The sequence below is a fragment of the Hyposmocoma kahamanoa genome, unplaced genomic scaffold (genome assembly GCF_003589595.1).
Source record: "Hyposmocoma kahamanoa isolate Upper Pololo Valley unplaced genomic scaffold, ASM358959v1 200, whole genome shotgun sequence".
NCBI lineage: Eukaryota > Metazoa > Arthropoda > Insecta > Lepidoptera > Cosmopterigidae > Hyposmocoma > Hyposmocoma kahamanoa.
Window position 1 is genome coordinate 1,316,893 of NW_020653724.1, and position 19,146 is coordinate 1,336,038.

Genomic DNA, 19,146 nt, shown 5'->3' on the forward strand with positions numbered 1-19,146 from the left:
TGAGAAACTAACTTTGTCTCTCTTCTGTACGCCTTGTGCCCAGCAGTGACACTCAACGGTATTGGTAAACATTTCTCGATTTCTGACCTAACACGTATGTATAGAAAACACGCAGGATACAAATTTTGAAAAACCACAATACCTGTTAATAAAAATGGAAGTAAATTAATAATTTATTTATTTATTTATTTCCATTTTTATTAACATGGACTACCGCAAAGTAACGCCTGAATCTATTAATGACTTAACACCTGTTTATACATATTTTCAATAAAAATCCGTTGAATAAAATTCGCAAATAATGTTATCATGAAAAGGATTTTTAGGTTACCTACAAATATTATTTTTAATCACATTTTTAATCAACATTCCAAACCCGCACGTGCGCATCGCCCTGTATACAAAAGTATAATCAGTCTCGCATTTCAATATAGCCAACACAGACAGTGTGAAAGGCGCAAAGCGCAATTTGTTATTTGACAATTTACATACATCAATGTGCATGAGTGTCTGAACAAGATAAACCAGAACGAATATAACTTTTAAAAAATTAACTTCAACTTAGTTTTGCTATATATAGAGAAAGAAATACAATTGGAAATATTCATTGTTTCACCTACAATAGAAAAATGCCTAAATGACTGTTCTACACCTCTGAAGTCAAATTTGTTGTCAAATTACCCATTCTTTCCAAACAATAATAGTTGTCTAGGTGAATAAAGTTATAATTATATACAATAAATACTGTGTAAATTGTAAACTACGCTGCTGTATCTACAGCTGTACAGCGAGAGGTTTCGAACAACATAAAACATAATTCGCAAGAAACAATTTTACGTATTTGCAAACTTAATAAAGTCATGCTTACAATATTGTGATTATGGATCTGAAATAACAATTTCAGTCATAATATGGAAATGTTTCTATTTGCGTCGCGTATGGGCCTTATATGGAAAATAAATAAATTATTATTTATTGTTATATATTTTAGTAGCAGTAGCGCTCCTTGTGGAAGAGTTCGTCCAGGGACCTACTGCCACCTTGTCTATTTCTACCGTCAAACAGTAAAGTGAGCGATGCTGCATTCCGGTCTTAAAGGGTAAGGGTGCTGGTGAAATGAGGCACATGAGACTTGTCAAGTTATGTCTCAAAGTGACAGGCACAGTGATAGTGTCCCTCGGATTTTTAGGATTTAAAACTCTAAATAGCACTGCAACTGTTATGGACAGGCGTGTCACTCAACACCAGGCGCACGACTTGTGCGTCCCGTCACTTGATATCATAAAGAAATATGTAATGTTTTTCAACTAAAATAAACCTACCTTATTGCTATGTTAAACCATGCAGATATAAAATAGCTTAGGAACTTATCGCGACATGCACGCCATGAGGAAATCACATATTGTGCAAAGTTTATAAGACATTATAAACCTAAAAGCTTATTTAAAAATTGTTAGCTCGGGTACACACAATATGGCCATAAGAGTCTATAACAAAATATCTCTTAGAATAAGAAACATTGAAAATAATTACGTGTTCGCAAACGCTCTGAAAAGTTACTTGCTCTCGAACTGTTTCTATGACCTAAAAGAGTATTTCGATAATAAAAGTACATGATATTATGTGTCCAGTATAGTAGGTAAGTGAAGTTGACATGAATTTATGTGTACCTATTAGTTTTAATATTAGTATAGTGAAGTAAGTTAATTGCAGTGCCCTTACAGGGCTTATGTTGGAATGTAATAACAGATTTGAGACCTTTTGTACCACATAAAGCAATAAATGATATGATTATGATTATGAAAAATGGCTTCTCCCTGTACAGTGCCTTGTACGAGTACACTGGTCCTGATATCAAAATCATATCACATCAAAATTATTTCTTAAAAATTACACCTTATGTAATTTACAAAGCGTTCAAATGAGTAGTTTAAAGAGTGGCAAGTAAGTTTCTCCTGTGGCAGAGTGTCAGCAGGTAGAGGCGTGATAATTCGACAGCGACAAATACATTACTGTAGTATCGAAACATTACAGTAGATACGTAAAAGTTAAATTAGTTAAACAGCAAAAACAAATTACGTAACTATGAAATAGTTCTAGGTTCCCCAACAACCACCAAAATTTCAAACGCACTGTTACATTGAATTCCACATCCCTGTGGCTGTCTGTACAGCGTTGATATTCGTTAGTGCTGGGCAAGCTACCGCGGCGCGAGCTCGTGTCGTCCCGCGGACGATCTCGTCTCGAGTTCGTATTCTGAATACGAGTGTCGCGACTTATAGAGTTACGAGTTTTTAGTGCGCCTCGAGAGAAGTGCTGGTTTTCTGAGTATGATAGTGTCGGGACACCGATAGACAGGTAGGTAGGTTTTATCGCCTTATTTTTGTACAATTGCAGATTTTAAGGGACTTTTTTTATTTCTAAAAAAACCATTATTTTTAACTCGCTTACTGGTTTAAATTTTGATTTTTTTTTTAAATTAACTATATTTATGATTTATCTCACTATAAAGAAAACTACAACATAAAATATATTTTAGACATACACTGGTATGTCAGCTGAAGTTCAGAAAATAGACCGACGCATTGAGCGTGTGATACATTACAATTCGAGTTATTTTCAACTTTGTATGCACACGTGCACACAACTTTATTATTTATATAAGGTTCCCTTTACCCTTCCTCAGCGGACCTTTTTTGACCGTCCATAAAACCCGGTTTAAAATTGGGCCTGGTTATATATAAAAAAGGCAATTAAAAAATAAAAAACAATTTATTGTATGATCTGGTAAAAATATAACAATCATCATGATTTACAATTCTTACCCAGGACAGGCGTACAATGTCCAAATTACAGCTATTATTACTAACTAAAAAAAAATATTGAGATACACAAATATTTTGTATCGTGTTATAAAATTTACCAACACTATAGCGCTGTCGATAAATTTATTCTTTGACAAGCTTTAATTTTACAATTAAATTATGACTTAAAAATATTTAATATTAATTGAAACTCTTGTTTAATAGCTATTCTATGCTATAAGTTACGGTTACAACAAAACGGTCTTTATTCCTGTCGTTAGAAACATGAAAAAGTACTAGATATTTAGGTAGTAAATTTCAATTAGGAAATACCGTGAGCATGGGTTCTCTTTAATTCTAGAAATTTGAACTTAATGACAAGGTCGCACCGATTTTTTTTCTCTAATAGCGTTCGGTATTTCAAAACTGTTATGATTTGTATCGAGTAGACGATTGAAATAAACATGTTATTTCATAGGTAAGCAAATTACACTTGAAATCGACACATAGATTCTGCTCTACTACTCATTCGTAAAGCAAATTGCCCGGAGAAGTTTGAAACTCTAGGTTTGCTCCTTGTAAATAAAGATTTATGCACATTTATCATTTACAATATTTATTTCCAATATGATAGATCAAGACAACCTACGAGTACAAAATGGGTCATTACCATAGATTTTTTTGTAGAAGCTGTAACTTAGTGTAAAGTTTTTGTTACACTATAATTTTAAACCTCTTAAATGACAATTTTTGAATTTGAACCAGAATCTAGTTGTAGAATCTTATACATTTATTTATTTATTTATATGCAATAGTGCGAGTGGGCTCGCGGAGCGTATTCAAAACACCCACAGGCTTAGACCAACACTAACATACAATGAAATAAAATTAAAATGTCAAAACTTTAATCCAGTTTAGTAGTTTATGTGACTGTTACATAATGAAAGGCAAATATAAAATACGAGTGAGGGTTTATGAAACGAGCCGACAGGCGAACTTCATAAACACATCTCACGAGTGTTTTAATGCCTAATTATGTGCACACTGCTTTATCTACATACATATTATAAGCTCTCTGTGATGTATTCAGGAACCGCATGTTACGGCTGACGTAATGGCGGCAAATAAACATTTTTGTCACGCAAAACACACAACCGTAGTTTTTATTTTTAATTCATAGACAAACTAAAATCGGCCCCAACTATCATATCGTTCGATATCAAATAACGTGGGAAGTCATTGACTTACAATTATATGGACGTCGGGTCCGCGCTAAAAAGTGTCCGAACTTATAGGGCACTAAAATCGTATACAGAGCGTCATTCACGCTTTAGTCTTCGTTTGTTCGACTGACAGCGAGGCAAGCAAAATTAGACAGTACTGCGATGACATTACAATTTAAATTCAACGTTTTAGCTTTTTCATATTCCTTTACATGTCACTACGTTTAAATAGGTTGACTTGGGACATTTTTTTCGTGGTTTTTGTATTAGACCCGTCGTCCATTTATTTGTAAGTCAATGTGGGAAGTTGTCAAAATTGTTTGCTATTGACAATTCATTTCGAATAAAACTTCATCTCGACTGATATTAGAATTGAGGTCCAATTAAATTGTTTTGTTTTTCAGAGATGTTCGAAATTTTAACGTAATAATAACATCGAATTCGATGTTATTATGAAGCAATAATAACATTGTCACAGATAAGAAATTTGTTCTAACAAAACAGTTTACCTTTACGCTGGTCGTAATTTGTGGTTTTTGAACACATTAAAGAGAATTCATGATATGTGTGTAGATAAAATAAAAAAAATTATGAATAAAAAAAAAAATCCTGTACGTATACTACAGTACTATAGTAATTTAAAAACACGTTCCCTTCTATAGCTAAGTTGTCCAAAGGAATCAGCAAATAGGTCAATGTCATAGCGATCTGCGAGCATGTCGCCGATGATCTTCGCAGCGCGAGCTGTCAGTGCCTGGACGCTATGCCAGCTTCGTCCCAGCTGATGCGAGTGGCCACCTGAATACTGAATTCCTCAGAATGTCAGGACTATCCATTTTAGTGTGTACGAGTATACATTTTCGCCTAAATTCTAGCGTTTCCAAATCAACCTTGGCTATTACAAACAAAGAGGGGCAGAGAAACGGATAATACCCATAAGTTCTCTTGTACAACCATCGAGCGAATTGACGTTGCAGTCGTTTCACTATGAGGTTACATTTATTTTCGTGAGGATCCCAAATGATAGCGCCGTACTCAAGTTTACTGCGAACGTACGCATTATACGAAACTTTTGCCACTCTATTGTTCTGGAATTGTGAAGCAGTTCTCATAATGATACCTAAGGGTTTGCGTTTTCTTGCACATTTCAGTCACATGAGTATGGAAATCCAGACTGACATCTAATATTGTTCAAGTTCACGAATGCTGCTAACTCTATCCAAAGGAGCTTCATTTAAACTATATCTACTAAGCAGAGGTTATCGTTTACGCGTAAAGGTGATCACCTGACACTTATTTTCGTTTACTGGCAATCGATTAACCCGACTCAACTTTGCCACTACATTGCCCCTTAAATCAATTTGTGATTTTGTGAAGACCAGCTTTGTGCAAGTTTTTCAGGTGTTAGTAAATAATAAAATTGTATCATCAGCGAACATTATTAAGTTGCCTTTGGCAAGTGTAACGTTAAAGAAAAGATGACTCTATACGCTTTCTGTGGCACTCCCGATGCGTTGTTCCGGTATGGTTTATTTATTGGTTCTGCTAAATATAATCACGCGTAAAATAAGCATGCTAAGTCATTTAAATATATTCACATAAATTAAATCATTTACTACGTCTTGTATTGTGCTATAAAGTTGTTATAGGCAAAATCGAATACGCATAACGGTCAATAGCCTTTAACCCATTAAGCGCCAAAAGAAAACTACCGGTATCTTAACCATTAACATTTATTTTTTAATCATTAGTAACACAAATAAGCACAATAGAAAGCAAAAAGACATTTTTTTATTATTTGGATGATTTTAGAGGGGTGTACTTGTTCGAGTACAGCGGCTACTTAGCGGTGATAATGTTCAAAATACTCTCTTTCTATACAAAGAGTTTTTAAGCAAATTTTACATTGCCAGCGAACTCTTGCGTGACAAACTGCACAGCGCAATTGTTTTTCCATTGTTTGAGGGTGTCCCAAGCCATCTTGCGCCAGACCTCGTACTGTAAATGACGAAGGGTGACTTTTTGTTTGACTGGTTTGCCGTAAATAATATCGGGCTAGATTACGCCTAAACAATAGCTGGTCCATATGGTCATCGTGAGTGACAATATATAAACGCCAGGCATTAGATATGCTCATGTCTACCATGTAAGTAAACAGGACCCACCACCATTTCTTTGAATAATAGCAATAGTGAATAGCAATCCTATAAAGCGATATAGATTGGTCAAGCTCATTAGGACTCCTCCCATTCCTTTATTGTAACTTTGGAACAAATGCGGAATACCAACATCGACTTTTTCGCGTCTTACAGGACACCACCTTTTTACTGTACCCATTGGTTCAATCGTGTCATAATTGGTGACTATCGTACAAATGCTGTTATCTTTCCATTTTACGAATAATAATTAATTTGTTTTATCGAATCTATAGTCATAATCAGCTCGATTTTGTTTCTTCATCTCCTTTGTGCTCTTTAGAGGGCATTTCTTAGTCCTATTTTCACGCACTGTACCAGTAGCGTAACATCCGAGTTTCCGCAAGTCAATCAATAAATCGTAACTAGAAAAAAAGTTGTCAAAGAAGATTTTGTGGTCTGCTGGGTTAGACTCGAGTTTTTCTCGACACTAGGTGGTGGTGGTAGAATTGCAAAATCATATTTAGCCTCATCATCGCTTTTATCTAAAACGGCTTCAATGGCGTCTTCTAATCCCTTATAGTTGGTAATAGCCTCAAACCTTTTTGAAGTCATTGTTAGCAAACTAAAAGAAAAAAAATTGCGCATATTAGTTCCCGCTGTACTCGGACGAGTACAGCATTATTTGCAAGAACATATTTTCTCTAATACTTACATTTGACTTTTATACTAAATATGACTTTATGCAATGGTAAGTACTAAATTGAGATATTCATTGAAAACATGTTCTAGTCCAAATATTGTAATATACATAACAATAATGTACACTTACCTGCGACGACGTTCTGTTCTAAATATTTGCGATGGTCATAATGACACAATTCAAGATCTACCCTCATAAAACATTATTATTTCATTAAGTTGTTTTCCTCAAAATGAAAAATACCCACAAAAATCTTATAAAATACAGAAATTTTAAACCGAAGATACAATGTTTAACTGTACTCAAAAGAGTACGGCGGCGCTAAATGGGTTATATGGAACTTATCCATACCGTAAAAAAAGTGATATTGTCCAATACTGCCCACGTTTAATATTGCGGCAGCACCACTGAATGGTGTTATATGTATCCAGAAACACAAATCATCGTCTTATTATCTATGTTTTCAGAATTATAAATAAGTATTCGGAATGGTTTTATGATTGCCATTTTGTGTCTCTCAATATTAAAATTATTTTCGTCGTAAAATTTACTCAGAAATTATTTATTTACATTATACAACATCTCACACCTATAATTTGAATATCATAATGAACTGATCCGATTGTGAAACTTTACCAAGTTTGAAACTTTACAGTAATCAAGCAAGAATTCCTCACTTTAAACATTGTAAATGACTGCGATAGATACATGACAGGTTGTTTTTTGTTACAATAAAAGCCTTTAAATAGATTTTCCGATTTCAAAAATTACATACTAATAGATTCGTACGATAATAACAATAATAATAAGATAGCTATACGCCATATGGCATTTACTTGATTTCGGTCCGTAAGCGTGGTTCAAACTAGCCAACAGGCTGAGAAAAATAAAGAAGAACATAATAATAATTTAAAAGACAAAATAACGACATTACAAGGTGCAAAGGTACAAAAAAGGTTTTGTGCAAGGTACAAAATAGTTGACAGTTGCACAAGAAGAGAAGAAATGCCAGTCGATATGCACATCGTCAATTGTTAAGTATTTCCGTTGTCGAGTTTTAGGGATCTAATTAAATCTGGCACCCATTTAAACTTCCTGTTTAATTTCGACACTTGTTTGTTATTCTAAAAATGGCCCCTTTTTCACACACGTATTTTGGTGGGATTAAACTTGAAGTTTCCTTCTGTTTGGTTTAAGCTTTTTAGTATACGTGTTTTTTGTCGTAGTAGGAATGTATTATAAAGTAGTTTAAGTTTATATTTTATTTACAGTTTTTAGTAATAACCGAGATAGGTATAACGGTTGTAAGATAATTTAAAAGTTCACATACGACGTCCATGCCAATGACGAGTGCAGTACTTGGACTTATTTGCGTTGACGATGATGAACACAGTATTAAAACAATAGTAATGTTCCAGAAAAACCACAGCTATCACCTGGCGATAAATTCGGGAATTCCTGCACGATGTTCCAGAGAAACGGAGTTCACTCCAGGGCCACTACCTAAAGCTTTTCCCAAATCAGTTCTACCAGGAAGTGAACACAAGACCTCCTCATCCAGCTTTCACATTGCAAATCGTTGGAGCACCGAGGTCATCACATATTAAAAAACTGTCTATATGTTAGTTGATGCGGGTTGCTGATTCTTCTTACATTTATTGAAAGTTTACTGTTCGTTGAGGGACAATCCACTAGGCAGATTACAGTCAGTTTGGAGCGCACCGCAAAGAAGTCGGAGGGGTACACTTTACGTGTGACAGAAAATGTTAAAGCCATTTCCAGCGGCCATGTCCCTCTTTGTTGGTGGGCTCCGTGCGCCATAAAATGTTCAAATTATTTAAATACGTTTTTGAACAAGTGGCAAAATGTGGCATGTGAGGCCCAAAAATATTCTTGTACATACTCCGTCACCATATCAGTTATTTATTTTGGAACAGTTACTATTAGAATACTTTACCAATGGACTTGATCCGACGACTCATTCTATGTTGAAATCGGTTCAGTAGCTTTGATATATAAAGGGACAGTGAACATACATACAGTCACACAAACATGCATACACTACTAAAATCAATAACCTCTATTTTGTCTTCGCCGCAATCAAGTAACGAACCTCACTGAAGCTTCCGTTTGAGATTCAATAATTATGTTTGTTTGCCAGACATTAGGCAAACAAACATAATATTGAGGGTATATTTTTGGTAACTTGCAACAAATAACATAATACAATTAATACAATCATAAAACTAAATTAAAGTCAACTTTTTCAATGATGTACTCATAAATAATACCGATGCAATAACATTTCAAATTCTTCAATATAATTTTAAGTCAATTAATTACCATCGATTGGTGTAACCAGCAAAACTTTTGAGTAACACCTTTTTTATTAGTTACGAAGTTTGGCAGATCGATGTCAAGTGGTCAGGATCGCTGTCACTTCCATAGCTATTCTTTTACCGCTGGATCTTGATCATAGATCTGAAAGGGCACTTTATGAACTTTAAGAATATAATTATAATCTACTATTTATTCATAAAGTATTGTTTCCGTACTTCAACATGCAAAACCCAAAGTTTATCGGCATAATACTCTATGTAAATTTAGGTGATGCTTACAATTACTATGTCTTCTTACAAACAAAGTGGTATTCTTAGAATAATAACGTGTGTTATTATTCTAAGGTGGTATTGTTATCTTGCTACGAGTGACGGTGAGTTTTGGCGCAGGCTACTTACACTATTTCAAAGCAGCAACCAACCATCTGTGTGTAACTAGTGATAATCGTAATTAATATTCTAAAATGTGCTTTTATTAAACACGGTTGGAGCACGTAATTGGCAAAAAATTTATATAACCTTAGAATACAATACGAATTTAAAATTATTATTTTTAAATTCGAAATAAACCATTTTGCTAAATTCACGAACAAACAACTTTTCTTTATAATTATTCAAATCTTATAAAGAAGAGGTTTATGTGTACAAATAAGCAAAAACATTTCACTACTCGTAAAAGAGGGTTACCTATCAGTAGTTCGAAATGACATTTTCCAGAAATAACGTAACTTAACCTAACCTAACCAAACCTAATCGTGCCTGCGATAAACATTCAATATGTCCTGAAAGAACTGTTTCGTTATAATTCGGTTTTCGGTGTAATGAACATTTGAACAAACGTTATTTCGGACAAAAAATTTTCGACTTTGTGGTAGGTTACCGTAAAAGAATTCTGGCAGGTAAGACAAAACTTTAAATTTGAAAAATTTTATTATATCTAAAAAATTCGATTTTAACAAAAAGATTTATTTTTTGAAGATTTGTTGCGTGATTGGATGTCGTGTTATTTATTTATTGATATTGCTGTTCAATTGCTAAAATTTGCTTTTTGTGATAAATTTTATACCGTATTACGGCAGATAACAAAAGCACTCGCTGGTAATGTAGTGACGAAGGCTTCATTTAATGTTATATGTCGGAACCGTTTGATATCAATTGCTCTACTGTTCAGAGGTCCTATATGAAAAATAGGGAGGGTACTGTACGTGCACCCGGGGCCGTTCACTAGGGGCACTAGCAGAGGCTAGTAGTATAGTAGTTCTCCAGAGGGAGAACCGGATGAAGTCAAGTGACACAGGTCTGCGACAACACTGTACACTGCCTGATCTGGGGTCAGAACCTGAACTTATAAGGTTCCTGTGCGCGCACAGGTTATAGTGCCCTTCTCGTATGTCCGTAGGGCGGGTAGGGAAGGGCACTATAAACAAAACCTATATAGAAAGATATGGGACTGTTCAGAGGTCCTGGACACGATTTCCACAAACCGGCCCATTCAAGAGAAGACCAAAATCGGGAAGAAAATGGACTAGCCCAGAAACAACCGTCACATTAAAACCCACATAAACACCAAAAACAATATCGAAAAAGTTAGAGTTGTAAATGTTAGCCTGTAATTTACCATGAGGAAACTTCTAAAAAATACACAATCTAAACCTAGCTATGGGGCCTAAGTTATATTTTTATACTATCACGTGACGGGACGATGAAGTTATGCGCCTGATGGTAAGCTACACGCCTGTCCATAACAGTTGCAGTGCCACTCAGAGCTTCAAATCGCAAGGATCACCGCCGCTGCGCTCGTCATCCTGAGACATAAGTTGACTAGTCCTATGTGCCCGTAATTTCACCAGCACCCGTACCTTTCAAAACCGGAACACACTAACGCTGACATTACTGCTTGACGGCAGAAATAGGTAAGGTGGCAATACTTCCCTGGAGAAACTCTTTCACGAGAAGCTCTACTGCTATTACTCCTCAGGCACAGGGTATGACTAGGTTGAGGTTTACTCAAAATTGTGCGACGTAGACACCTGTGGAGTGGAGTAGGGTTTAATTTTCTGATGAAGCCAGTGAAGTAGTTCTTCGTTCGGTGAGAACCCGCGTCGCTGGGTGCGGTATGTTTAGAAGAGTTTACGCCGTACAGTGAAGGGTCTGTTACGTTTTGGCAGCATTACTTCCGAAGATTGTGTGAAGCTAGTATTCATTGAAAATAACTCTCTTAATGCATAGGTAACGATACATTAAAGACATCTTAATTCCTCGTGTACAACATCTACAAGCCGTGTCAGGTGCTGCTGCTGTTTTCATGGACGATAAAGCTCGAGCACACCGAGCGGGTTAAATAGACTGTCATTTATTTGAATCTGTATATGGGACACCATTTGTTGACAATTTTATGTATCGTTCATATTACAATGTCTTCTATGCTATAAAATTATTTAATTATTTTGAATACGCTTATCTGACCGATCGCCGTTTAGATTGGCTCACAAAAGTTCCGACCTGAATCCCATTGGGCATCTGTGGAACATTCTAAAACGGCGCATGTAATAGCTGTACATCTTGCCCACAGAATATCCCAGCTAAACGAACTAAAACTGTTATTGCTGCCAAATTTGTACATATTCCTTAAGAAATTATAGAAACCCTCAAACAAAGCGGGTCATGAAGAGTTGCAAAAGTCACCTCCTTTTGTGACTATTGCATAATAAAGGACAATTGGCGCAATAAAGGATAGAGATCATTCATTTCAATGAGCTATTTAGTTCATTCAATTTCAATGTTACGTAAGATGGTGAGGGCCAATCGCGGCGAAACTGACCTAATTGAGAATATCCTAAAGAGAGAGCAAGTCAAGAGTATCCTTAGCCGACGAACGTGCATCAAGGCGTTGATGCGTGGGGATGGGGCCAAGTTAAAGCGTGTCAGGATCGTAGTAAGTGTAAGGCTGTGGTCTCTGCGCACCCCAATGTGTATGTATGTATATACTATTGTATTATTTTAATATACTTGATGCTCAATTTAATAATATTTTTAAAAACTCCCTTACGGGAGAGTGTACGTCATATAATTAGTTAAAAAAAGTTTTAAATTTACGGCAGGCGGAGCGCCTAACTAGCTAACGTATACTTAAAAACCACTCTTAAGAATATTAATTTTCACTAGGTTCGAAGCGACACCTAAAATCCGGAGAAGGCACAACCTCGTCCAAGCCATGAGAAGTATTCAAGCTCGTTGAGTTAGGGGTAGCGGTCTGGTATCTTTTATACCCTTAATAGTTTGGTTCAGTGCAAGTGTTTGATACTTCGACCTAAATTGCGACCCAACAGAAATAGTTTTAGAATTTTTTAGTGAGGCTAATTAACTAGTGCAACTTGAAAGTAGTTCTCTCGAAGTAAGAGCATTTCAAGTTTTAACGCGAGTTCCATTAACCCGCAATGGTCACTCACCGTTCAGAAAGGAAAGATAAACTTTGATTGCAGTTCTTGGGAACACAAACCAACTGCCGTACACTTCAAAAGCCTTAGCAGCTTATTACAATTTTCATTTGTTCATCAGCAGTCTATTATATGCGCCACTGCTGGGCACATGTCTTTTCTAAAGATAATGTTTGGACCGTAGCCCGCCGCGCTGGCCCCATGCAGGTTGGTGTTCCAAGGATTGCGAGCGATCTTCGACTTGGATTGCTAATGTGAGTAGAATGCGTAACAGATCTCCACAGTTCTTAAAACTACAATTTTAAAACGGGCTAACAACAAAGATAAGAAAATTTGCTCACAAATGGACCCCACGTACATGTAAAAAGTACACGATACAGCAATTTTGTATACTTATCTTAAAAAGCGAATAGCGCGACCACACGTACTTCGCGAAGGCTGTACGCGGTGGGTATAAGAGTCGCTCTTCGGAATAACAATGAACCCCGGGTGTGCATTACCCTTTGAACGGAACGACATGGCAATTCTATGATAACACCTGATGATGTTTTGAATTTTTGGAATATTGTGAAATGTGCCGTGAAGGCGATGTGCCTATAACATCGCACCCTTATTAATAGTCACGAAATTTGAATAACATTGCTGGGAAACCAATATAATAAATTGTGATAAAATCTTACGAAATATAACTAATATTTTGTTGTTCATAATAATATGCAATAGCATGTTTGGCTGTTGCCATTTACGAAAGTTGTATTTTTTTAAAGTATCTTTAACACGACAATTAAGTCACAGTCAGGTTGCACAGGTGCAACTAGGCGCCAATTATGATAGCAAAAAACTACAAAATCGATTAAGAAAATTAAAAAAATTGGTTCGTCTCAGAGACCTTGTCTTTTACCATGAACTCTTATTACGGTTCAGCAAAGGTTTGTAATGACAAAAAATCGGGATATACGCTTCATGTAGCGCTGTCTCACTACGATTCATTTTAGGTCCTAAACTGAATCGTAATAAGAGTTCATGGTAAGGACCCTGAATTCTTTATTGTGACGTAGACACATAGTTAAGTTACCTGCTGAAGCTATAAGTATTGCAATATAGGATAAAGAATATAAAAGAAAGTGGGCAGTAAAATTTCTACCAACAATACCGTCTCTAAGACAAAACGAACGCTTTCGTTCTTTTTAAAATTCTAATTTATGGAAATACTGTTCGCGAGGCGGTGACAGAGTTCCGGGAATTACTTAACTGTTAATTTAGTTAACTTTATCACGTTAGCTAGATAGTTCAACTTTCCCATATAATCTGCTGTACTAACATAAACCATTAGGTAACATATTTGGATGTATATTTACGTCAAAGTCAGATCGATATTATGTGAGGTATTACTGGGTATTTTATTAAGGGTATTACTCAAGAAAAGTATCAATAGCCGATATCAAGGCGTAGTGATTATGAGCACTAATCGTCATGTGACTAAATAAAATGGTTCTACATCAACTTGTGTCGAAATTATTCTCATTATGATTATCACTAATTACAGGTGTATTCCCATGGTATAACTTTGTACTGATTTCTTTATAATTCGCAACCGTGGTCACAAGTTTGCTGGCCAGCGGCAGTTGACAGCTTTAAGAACAGTTATATTTGTTTATCCTTTCGTTAACGTCTACCCTCATCCCGATTTCTCGCGGCGCTGCCTTGTCACTCATTCATTTCCCGACAGACCACAATCACTGTTACACGCGAAACTGAAGTCTATTACGTTTTTGTTTTTATTATTACTGTGGTAAGCTTTAAACACCGGATTTCACGTACTGGATTAAATCCATCTTCAAGATTCAATGTGTAACACTTCATGATCTCTTCGGCTTCTCGTTCTAAACGTAGGACGTTGCGACATTCCGTGAACAGAATTTGAAGACTTTGTCTCCAGTCACTTAGTGTCAGGAGCTGTGCATATGGCTGACTTCTGCGCGTCATTGTTTGAAGTTTGCCGTGGTAAGAAACAATGATAATCGATTATTAAATTACCATGAAAGTCTTAAAATCGATATTCTCAGTGTCAATGTAGTTCCAGACACGTATATCGAAATTCGACAGTATTTCATTATCCCGCATTCAAGCCCATAACGCGCACGCAACCCCAATTTGAATAAGTTTATAATTTGTAACGTAATTGTGGTGAGTGTTCATAAGAACTAAGAGTTGTTGACCGGTGAGGCTATGGACAGGTGTAGGTTAGTAGTAGGAGGTGGGTAGGTCCAGGGCAAAAGAAGCATCAAAAGGATTTTTTATTTATTTATAACACACAAGTACACTATAAATACATTACAATCTAGCCAAATACAAGACTAATAAGTAATTTATATTTCACTTAATCTAATAAGTAAACAAAGTGAGCTAAAAATTCACCCACTGGCAATTTTTTTATTATCTATTAAGGCAAAGACACTTTTATCTTGACTTGTTTTTGTTCAGTGTCACGCCGGTACTATTTAGTTTAACCATACGCCTATCCATAGCAGTTGTGGTGCCACTCTAAGCTTTAAATCATGAAGATCTAACTGGCGCTGCCACTGCGCCGGTCACCCTGAGACATGAGTTAAAAATCCCATGTGCCTGTAATTTCACCTGCATTCTTACCCTTGAAAGCCGTATATATAGTAATGTATATGCAGTAATATAGTATATAAATAACATAAAACAATATATGTATGCAGTAATGCTCATATTACTACTTAGGTGCAGAACTACCTATTACTACTGCCAATTACCTAATTGACAGTATTTCCCTGGGCGAACTATTTCACAAGAACCTCCACTGCTACTGATATTTTTTCAAATTTTATTTTGTATTTAAAATGTACAAGACAGTTCTTTATAACAATCGAATTACGTGTTCGAATGAAACCACTGAAATGAACATACCACTACAATTTATAACTATTACATTTTACTCGTACAGTTTAACGTCACTTACTACTCCTATGTAATCAGTGAGTAATTTGAAACATAAATAAATTGTTGCAGATATAAAATTAACGCGACACAACATATTATTATGGTATAACAGACTATGAAACTACTTTTTCCTGTCTAAATCGCGTATATTTGTTTTTCAATCAAACCAACTTCTCGGGGCCTTTACAGGTCCTACGGGCACGAGTGACAGTCAACCGTGTCCATGGGATCTGTAAAGGGCTCGACACGTTATTTGGTTTGAAAAAACAAAAATACGTGATAACTATCGCGAAAACCTTGAGAACTTGAGAACGTGACACATTTTTAAATTTATGGATTATTACTGGACTGAGATTTACGTCAAAACACGACTAAGTCAGTAAGTAAGTCGAACCTGTGAGTGCTTGACAAATTTTTGGATCAATCGAACTCGCGGTGCCACGGAAACACCGTCCGTGATTGGTTACGAGTTTGATGCGAAGGTGCAATAAGACTCAACACCACTTTTTATTGGATCAGGTTGTGCAAATAAATACAATGGTAGCGTATCGTCAGCCGTTAAGAGGCTATTAATTGCACTTCATGTAGCTATTATTTCGTACTTTTATTTTATACCCGGTACTCAATTTTTAAAATGTTGCAGTATATCAAGAATGCAATAGACATAAATAAATGAAAACAACGATAGTGCATATACATAGTTAAGAGTAGAGACTAAACATTAGTTAACGTTTCACTGTGTTTATTCAATTCACAATATAATGAAATCAGCCAAAAATTGTTGCTTACTTATATAGCTTATAAACGGCATTGAGCTAATTCCAAATAGAGGAATTGCGACTCCGAACGAGGTTTAGGTAACTGTCATAATCCCTTAATGGCACAGGGTCACGTGACTGGTTAGTAAAATCCAAATTCAATTTTGCCTCACTTTTATTGACACTATAAGTTCAGAACTATTATCTAGTTGTTATCTCTAGTTTACTATTCACGAGTTTATTCCTACTACAACTCTTAAGTTAACTATAGTGGAGGTGTTACCTCCGCTCTGTGCGAAGTTAGGCGCCAACGCCCTAGAGGAGTACTAATACAATCAGTATAACAACTAAATCCAAAGTCCATGTGTTAAGCTTGATGATCTCTTGAATGCACTTTACAAAATTAACGTAAATAGTTAATAAGTAAACAATTTTACAAAACGGTACGTATATTAATTATTAAATTTCCCGAAGTTGTAATTTTTTAAAAGGTACCTACTCATTTTATTTATTCATTGAATATCATATTATGTGTTTTGTAATGTGTTGGCGGCAACAGAGACTATTCCAGTCCAGTCAGATCGAAGAGTTATTTCCTTGTGATGTGTGATCTTCGGATCAATAATAACGTAAGTACACGTTTTATCCTGCGCGTGGCAAATGAACAATTTATACGTATTGGTGGAGCGGGACGTGGAGCAGGCTGTGTGGGTTAGATTCCTGTTTGAATCAATACAGTGATGTGGGTACGACTCGCCGTTGAATTGTTAATATTCTGACACCGATTGTATGGTAAGTTTCAAATGTTTGTGCAAAGTGAATTAGAAAGGAGGGAATTAGTCAGTTAGTCGAACTAATTTTAGAATTAATAGTTATCTACCAAGATCATTAACTTTAAATATCCAACTCGATGATGATGGTCGCGTAGACCTTTTCTGCAATCGCCTTTAGAATATAGTAGTTTATCTACACACATATCACAAAGTCTCTATAATGTGTTCAAAAACCGCAAATTACGACCAGCGTAAAGGTAAACTGTATGCAGACAAAAACTATAACGTCTAATATCTTCTTATCGAGTGACTGATGAGGCGATTGTTGTGCTCTCGTAGATTCGTTACTTTGCGATACTTTAATGTTATTTTCTTATGTTCATAATTTGAGACATTTTTATTGGCTCCGTATTAATCATACAAATCCATCTTGTGAAAGTAGCTGTAAGTTCCCCAAATACAATAAAATAAGTAAATAAATTAGAATATTATTATTGATTCAAAGGGCGAACAAATACGAAGAAAAAATCGACTTGGATCTAACTGGACTCGAGTCAGCGTCTGTTCTTATTTATTTATTTATTTATTGCAAATAATGTTGGTACAAGCATTACATACTAAGTACAAACATACCCCGTCGGGGTGTAGCAAAGTGAATTGTACATAAACAGCAGGATATAAACGTAGGTTCTTAAAATAGAGATTATACAAGAGTTAAAACTAGAGAGTAGATTCCATGAAGTCTCTTACGCTATAGTAGCACCTATTTGTTAGGAGACACTTTAATTTTGTTTTAAGTATGTTGTCATTTTCTTTCTTAAGTAAGTCCGGAATTTTATTATAAATTAAGATACATCGGTAGAGCGGGCTTTCCCTGAACATTTCTAATTTCGGGATCGGTAGTACTAGTTTAGTGTTACGACGTTCGCTTCCAACAAATTCAAAAAATTTTAAATGTTTTCTAACAAACATGACAGTTTCCAATATATATATATAGACGGAAATGTTAGAATTTTGTCAGTTATAAAATGCGGCCTGCACGTGTCCCTTGGGCGTATGTTGTCTATGATGCGCAGACACTTCTTTTGCAAGATGAATAAATCATTTGCCTCAGTGCTGTGGCCCCACATCACTACGCCATAACGAAGCCACGCGTAAGCGTAAGCATAGTATGCCGATAGAGCACATTCACGCCTGGTATTAGCTTTAAGAACGGTTAGTGCATAAGTAAACTTTGATAATTTAGATTTTATGTTATCGATATGATTTTTCCAATTTAAATGTGTATCTAATGTTATTCCTAATAGTGTAAAATTTTTTGTTTCATCTATACTGAGGTTGTTTATAATTGTATTTAAATCTAATGGTTGCTTTTGATAAGGTTTAAACTGTATTATTTTCGTTTTGTTGAAATTTAATTCTAGATTATGTTCTAGAAGCCAGTTTTTTACATTATTGAAAGAATTTTTTATTTCAGTTATAGTATTGTGGTCGATGTTTTTGCATTTGAATAACAATGGTACATCATCGGCAAATAGTATACTTAGCGTGTTTGAAATCTTAGGCAAATCATTTATATAAATTATAAACAAGATGCACCCTATTACACTGCCTTGCGGGATGGACCAATTGGTGGTAACTACTTCTGAAAGTACGCTTTTTATTTCGCCTGTATCATCGTCATGATGGTCAATTAGTACACATTGTTTTCTGTCGGATAGATACGATTTAATCCATTGAAGCGCTATTCATCTTTCCCCGCGCACCGTGGCAACAGACAGCGGTGTAATGAGTACAATTTATTAAATTAACACAACTTATTCTAAGAAACTTAATGGGCTCTGGAGGCACTTTCAAACACGCTGGGCTATGCGTGTATTATACATCAGTGATAGATGTTTACATATTACTTATTAGTGTCTCCATAGTGGCACCAATAAAGGGTAACCTATCACAAACTCGAATTCCTTTCTCCGAATTTCATTACTCCGAACACGGTTCGATTTT

The 19,146-nt window shown here is 35.6% G+C and overlaps 1 protein-coding gene across 1 annotated transcript in view; it reads left to right on the forward strand.

The window, feature by feature from the left end:
• The first annotated feature begins 2,300 nt into the window (after positions 1-2,300).
• LOC113226753 (metabotropic glutamate receptor 3-like) overlaps positions 2,301-19,146 on the forward strand; it is a 201,552-nt gene continuing 184,706 nt past the window's right edge. Inside the window, exon 1 of the mRNA XM_026459482.1 lies at positions 2,301-2,358. The gene's annotated coding sequence lies outside the window, so the exon portion shown is untranslated. The remainder of the gene's footprint in view (positions 2,359-19,146) is intronic.